Raw genomic sequence first — 7,514 nt, 5'->3', positions numbered from 1 at the left:
CTCCACCATAAAAAATGGAATATTACTCCATTGGGTTATTTGTAGAGACATGGATGGACCTAGAGACTGTCATACAGAGTGAAGTAAGTCAGAAAGGAAAAACAAATATCATATATTAACGCATATATGTGGAATCTAGAAAAATGGTAGAGATGATCTTATTGGCAAAGCAGAAATAGAGACACAGACATAGAGAACAAACATATGGACTATGGACAGCAAGGGAGGGAAGGGGGGGTGAGTTGGGAGATTGGAGTTGACATATATACACTATTGATACTATGTGTAAAATAGATAACTAATGAGAACCTACTGTATAGCTCAGGGAACTCTGCTCAGTGCTCTGTGGTGACGTAAATGGGAAGGAAGTGCTCACTTGGGCAGCACATATACTAAAATTGGAATGATACAGAGAAGATTAGCATGGCCCCTGCGCAAGGATGACACACAAAATCATGAAATGTTCCATATTTTTAAACTCAAAGTGGATTAAAGACCTAAATGTAAAGCCAGACACTATACAACTCAGAAGAAACACTCTATGACATAGATCACAGCAAGATCCTTTATGACCCACCTCCTAGAGAAATGGAAATAAAAACAAAAATAAACAAATGGGACCTAATGAAACTTAAAAGCTTTTGCACAGCAAAGGAAACCATAAACAAGATGAAAAGACAACCCTCAGAATAGGAGAAAATATTTGCAAACGAAGCAACTGACAAAGGATTAATCTCCAACATTTACAAGCAGCTCATGCAGCTCAATATCAAAAAAACAAACAACCCAATCCAAAAATGGGCAGAAGACCTAAACAGACATTTCTCCAAAGAAGATATACAGATTGCCAACAAACACATGAAAGGATGCTCAACATCACTAATCATTAGAGACATGCAAATCAAAACCGCAATGAGGTATCACCTCACACCAGTCAGAATGGCCATCATCAAAAAACCTACAAACAATAAATGCTGGAGAGGGTGTGGAGAAAGGGGAAGCCTCTTGCACTGTTGGTGGGAATGTAAATTGATACAGCCACTATGGAGAACAATATGGAGGTTCCTTGAAAAACTAAAACTAGAGCTACCATGTGATCCAGCAATCCCACTACTGGGCATATACCCTGAGAAAACCATAATTCAAAAAGAGACATGTACTACAATATTCACTGCAGCACTATTTACAATAGCCAGGACATGGAAGCAACCTAGGTGTCCATCAACAGATGAATGGATAAAGATGTGGCACATATATACAATGGAATATTACTTAGCCATAGAAAGGAATGAAATTGAGTTATTTGTAGTGAGGTGGATGGACCCAGAGTCTGTCATACAGAGTGAAGTAAGTCAGAAAGAGAAAAACAAATACCGTATGCTAACACATATATATGGAATCTAAAAAAGAATGGTTCTGATAAACCTAGAGGCAGGACTGGAATAAAGACGCAGACGTAGAGAATGGACTTGAGGACACGGGGAGGGGGAAGGGTAAGCTGGGATGAAGTGAGAAAGTAGCACTGATATATATACATTACCAAATGTAAAATAGCTAGCTAGTGGGAAGCAGCTGCATAGCACAGGGAGATGAGCTCTGTGCTTTGTGACCACCTAGAGGGTTGGATAGGGAAGGTGGAGGGAGACGCAAGAGGGAGGGGATATGGGGATATATGTATACATACAGCTGATTCACTTTTTCATACAGCAGAAACCAACAACATTGTAAAGCAATTATACTCCAATAAAGATGTTAAATGAATAAATAAATAGGAAGGAAATCCAAAAAAGAGGGGATATATGTATATGTATAGCTGATTTACTTTTCTGTACAGTAGGAACTAACACAACATTGTAAAGCAACTATACTCCAATAAAAATTAATGTAAAAGACGATACATATTCATTGCAAACACGCATTGAGATTTGCAAAAAAACAAAATCAACCTTCCAGGCTACAAAGGAAGTGTTTCTAAATGGTCTACATCAAGATGAAGGGGGAAAGTCACTTAGTTTTTACTCATTACTCCCTTTCCACATCCTGCATAGGGAGTTTAGTACCTCTCTTTGTAATCAGGGAGTATTTGCTCCTTATTATTTTGTTGTTGATCTTAAGTGGCCTCTGCAGAAATTGAGACAGAAAGAGTCCCAATATAGTATTCTATTATTATTTTTTTTTTTTTTGCGGTACGCGGCCCTCTCACTGTTGTGGCCTCTCCTGTTGCGGAGCACAGGCTCCGGACGCGCAGGCTCAGCGGCCATGGCTCACGGGCCCAGCCGCTCCGCGGCATGTGGGATCTTCCCGGACCGGGGCACAAACCCGTGTCCCCTGCATCAGCAGGCGGACTCTCAACCACTGCGCCACCAGGGAAGCCCCCAATATAGCACTCTATTACATATATTTTCTATTCGTCTCTTTTCAAATTTTTCTGTTTTTCTTTGGTGTGCTGTAGTTTTACTCCAGTGTATTTAGGTGTGGACTTATTTTTATTTATTCTGTTCATAATTTGGTTTTCATCTGCATGTTTTTCTTTGATTTGAGAAACAGCCATCTATTATCTCTTTAAATATTGCCTCTCTTCAAATACTGTTTCTTCAGTGTGGATCTCCTATTAGGCATATGTTACGCCTTCTGATTCAGTCTTCTATGTTTCTTAATCTCTCATTTTCTATCTCTTTATAATAATTCCCCCCTCCTCCCATATCTTCTTCTCTTTGGATGAATTCCTCAGCTCTACCACAGGCACATTACTTCGCCATTCATCTGTATCAAATCTCTTGTTTACTTATTGATTGAGTTTTTATTTTGATTTTTTCATTTCCTGAAGTTCTCTTTGGTTCCTTTTAACTCACAGTATCCTATCTTGCAATGCATTCTTTGTTCTTTCGTCTCTTTAACAATTTAAAATATACTTATAGCATTTTCCCAGTTATCTCTTATATCTGATACCTGGCATAGTACCTGTTTTTTCTATCGACTCATCCTCACAGGAGCTCATTTCTTTGTGTCGTCCATAATTTTTTTACTGGTAATTCACATTGTTTCCCTCCCACCCCCAAGGGCACCACTTAATCCTGAGAGGTGGAACTGTCCCTACAGATCCTTTTGCATTTCCTTGTGTCAAAGCCCCGGACATACTACTGACTGTGGACTAATTTTTATGTCTATTTCTAAGCTTCATGTTTCTTTACACTGTGGGTAATAAAAAATGTGGACTTCATACCCACATGGAACACAGGTTTGGAATTTTGTTTTTTCCCTTATTTAGGTTTGCTCACAAATTTACAAATACCTTTGCCCATCATTGCTCTAAGAAGACAACAAAATTCTTTTTAGCTTTCTGGGTTGTTGGGCAAAGTTCTTCTGTCCAACATACAAGGCAAGACTCAAATATTCCCAGATGTAATAAAGAGCTTCATTCCAAGCTCCCCTCCCTGCATAGGTTCAAGTTGATGTGTCCTGTTCCCCATGCGGACAGTAAAATCCTACCTAGTTCTTAGTGTCTGTATTTGGGTCTGGTAGTCCCTGGGGCTTTACTGCTTCATTTCTTGTCATGACTCCAACTGTGAGTTTCTTCTCTGTTATGACACCTAGGCATTTCCCTTTCTATCAAGCGAAATAACGTATTACATTTTATTGTTGATATTTTCATATGATTTGACATCATATGGAAGTTAAAAGTGTGAAATCAGACCATCTGGATTCGAATCCCAGCTCTGCCACATGTTGACTATGTGACCTTGAGCAAGTTACCTATGTTCTTTGAACATCAGTTCCCTCATTTGTAAAATATGAGGAATAATAATACAGACCTCATACGAGGATTAACAGGATCAACATAAGTGGAGTGCCTAGAGCAGTATGTGGCACATGTTAAAAGTTAAATACGTTATTAGCTATTATTGTTCTTGCTATTTTTCTGATGATCATCACCACCATTATCATCTCATGTATTCCCATCTGTTTATAACAAAAGCAGAGCCCTTTTTAAATGGAAATGCTACAATATATTTTCTTTTTAATCCCAAAACAGTATCACCCTGCCATCTGTCATACTAAACAAAACTCCCTCCTCTCTAGCTCACATAGGCTCAGAGGATGCAAATCAACTTTAAATTTAGTCTGTGTCAACCAGAATTAGGAAGAGTGAAGTGTTTCAAGGGCAATTTATATTTTTCTAAACTAATTATAAATAATTTTTATTATCTTCTCTCTCTCTTTCTTTGAATCATCGGAATCATGGCTCCTCTACATCAGGGCAAATAATTGAAAGAAGGGAGTTGCAGATTAGTGATAAAACCAATGGCTCAACTGTCAAAACATGCTTTGAGTTGAATAACCTGTTGTGAATCCCCTAGGGACAGAGGTCCTCAGACGTGAAGGCTTAGCAAGAATGAACGAAGTGGAGAATAATGAGGGAGGCTTTGTAGCAAAGTCTAATGAATGACTCCTTGACATTCTCTGATCTCTGACATGACAGGCATATGGTGTTTATCAATAAATAAAAAGGATATAATTACGTTGAGGCTGAAGCAGTCAGGGCTTGGTAACATTTGGTAAGCTGGAAAGCTGTCTGCCCTGCTGTTTATTCTGACAGGTGGAATAAAATAAAATATCTCCACAAAAATCTATTTATAGTATACGACAGTCCAGTTGCCTTCAGATTCCCCAAAGAAGCAGTAGGTCATGCCCTAATTTGTGTCCATAGATGTATGTGAATATATTATTTAAATGACACTTCGAGGTAATCACAATTAGTCCTTAGAGCTTTCAATGCATAGCTCCTTAAAAATATCTCCAGTCTGAAGGTTAGGGCTTTTCATGGCATGTGCTTAGGGTAAAATCTTTGCTATCACCCGTAAGTTCTTCTTTCTGTCACATCTCATATTCAATCTTTAGGAAATTCCGTTGGTTCAACCTTCAGTCTATCTCTGGAATCTCACCATTTCCCCCCACTTCTACTGCCACCGCCATAGTCTGCGCCCCTTCACCTCTCACCTTGATGATTATGATCACCTCTTAATAGTCTCCCTGCTTTTAGCCTTATCACTCTATCATCTAGAGTGATCTTTAAAAAGATAAGTCAGGTCATATCACACCTCTGCACAAAATCCTGCAATGGCTCCAAAGTCGTTACAATGGCTTCCCAGACCCTGTGGTCTGGGCCCCCATTTTCTCTCCTACCACTCACTTTACTCTAGCCAACTGGTTCCTTGCTGTTCCTCAGTATTTTAAACACTGTCCCTCAGCCTGGAATACTCTTGCCCTAAAGAGCATCTGGAAAAATGCTCCAAGTCCTTGTTCAAATCTTGCCTCTCAATGAGGCTTATCTCACCAACAACCCTATTGAAAATGAGAACCTGCCCTCACATCTAGGTTAAGGGATCCTGCTCTCTTCTTTTATTCTAAAGCATTTATCTTCTAACATACTATATAGTTTACTTATTAATTATGTTCATTGTATTGTCCATCTCTCCCCTCTAAAAATATAAGTTCTATGACAGCATGAATCTTCTATTCATGATGTACCTTACGCACCTAAGTTAGTATTACCAGGTAAAATAAAAGCTATCTAGTACTATTTTAATTTCAGACAAAGAGTGAATAATTTGTTTTAATATAGGTATGTCCTGGGCAACAGTTGGCTTACTTGTTGTTTATCTGAAATTCAAATTTACCTGGATATGCTATATTTTTATTTACTAAATGTGGCAAACCTAAGCTAGAACAATGCCTGACATCGTCATCACAGAAACATTACATATGGTCTATTTTTTTTTTTTTTTTGCGGTACGTGGGCCTCTCACGGTTGTGGCCTCTCGCGTTGCGGAGCACAGGCTCCGGATGCGCAGGCTCAGCGGCCATGGCTCACGGGCCCAGCCGCTCCGCGGCATGCGAGATCTTCCCGGACCGGGGCACGAACCCGTGTCCCCTGCATCGGCAGGCGGACTCTCAACCACTGCGCCACCAGGGAAGCCCATGGTCTATTTTTTAATGAAAGTTAATTTGAAAATTTAATGGTGTTTTGAGCTAACTGAAGATACCCTGGACTATCACCTGAAGGCTTTTATGTCATCATTATAAATACTTTTAGGAAAAGCGTATTGTCAAAAACAAAAACACTCAGCTGAAACAACCTAAGTATACCAATCACAATTCAATAGAGCAGAGATACAGTAAATCAGCTTTAAGCATTAGGCTTTGTAGTATTGGGCAAAAAGGAAAATGGAAAGTCCCAAAACCCAAAACTGAAAAATATGTTGGGGAAATCATATTAAGTGGAGAGCTAGAGCTTGAGGTCAAGTGTAGTCTATTGTTGAAGAAGGTCTTTAGAGGATGAGAACGCGACCCAGATTACCCACATAGCGGACCTCTAGTTGTCTTTTTCAATTAACTGTTGTCACTAACTACTTATGTGACCTTGGGAGAGTCAAGGGATGACAGTGTTAGATGTCTCACCTTTATACAAAGATTTGTAAGATCCATTCTATCTCTAAAATCTGTGATTCTATAGAAAAATATGACCAGAAAGTAAAGAGACTATTTTTACAAACATACTAGAAGTTATATATGATAACAAATAATCAGTGTAATCACCTAATAAGCTATTCACTTATCCCAATAATGCTACCAACGATCAAAATATTCTTGGCATTTCTATTTTGGATTTTCCTTTTAGCAGGGTAATATTTAAGAATTATTAACAAATGTTTTAATCTCAGCAAGACACAGAGCTAGGACTTGAACCCAGGCAGTCTGGCAGCACCATCTGAGACCTTAACATCTATGCTATACTTAAAGTTACACTTCTTGCACGCCACAGTTTGTGGACCGAGATTGATCTACTGCAGACTAATACAAGGTTAATAAAGATTTACATTTTCTTCTAAGGGTTTCATATTTTTACCTCTGTACTTAAGACTGATCCATTTTGAGTTAATCTTCGCATATGGTGTAGGATAAAAATCCAACTTTGTTTGTATGTGGATATTCAACTGTCTCAGCACATTTGTTGAAAAGATCATTCTTTCCCATTTAATTTTCTTGGCACACTTGTCAAAAATCAGTTGACTATAAATGTGTGGGCTTACTTCTGGACGCTGAATTTTTTTATTCTGCTGATCTATATGTGTAGCTTTATGCCAGTACCTCACTGTCTTGATTACTACAGCTTTGTCATAATTTTTGAAATGAGGAAGTATGAGCCCTCCTACTTTATTTTCTTTTTCAAGATTGTTTTGGCTATTCTGGGTCTTTTGTAATTCCATATGAATTTTAGGATCATATGAATTTTAGGATCAGCTTTTGTAATTCCATATGAATTTTAGGATCAGCTGAATTTTAGGATCAGAATTAAAGAAAAAAAAAGCAGCTGCAATTTTGAAAGAGATTGCACTGAATCTTTAGATCAGTTTGGAAGGTTGCCATCTTAATGTTAAGTCTTCCAATTCATGAACATAGGATGTCTTCCCATTTGTGTAGGTCTCCTTTAATTTCCTTCAGTGATGCTTTGC

At 38.4% G+C, this 7,514-nt stretch overlaps 1 non-coding gene across 1 annotated transcript; it reads left to right on the top strand.

The window, feature by feature from the left end:
• The first annotated feature begins 368 nt into the window (after window positions 1–368).
• LOC132528324 (U6 spliceosomal RNA) lies at window positions 369–475 on the top strand. The gene has a single exon (XR_009543196.1). It is a non-coding gene; the product is annotated as a U6 spliceosomal RNA (small nuclear RNA).
• Window positions 476–7,514: the final 7,039 nt, after the last annotated feature.

Source organism: Lagenorhynchus albirostris, chromosome 10 (genome assembly GCF_949774975.1).
Source record: "Lagenorhynchus albirostris chromosome 10, mLagAlb1.1, whole genome shotgun sequence".
Classification (NCBI taxonomy): domain Eukaryota; kingdom Metazoa; phylum Chordata; class Mammalia; order Artiodactyla; family Delphinidae; genus Lagenorhynchus; species Lagenorhynchus albirostris.
Note: the sequence above shows the minus strand (reverse complement) of the source record. Positions and strands in the feature narration are given on the sequence as shown.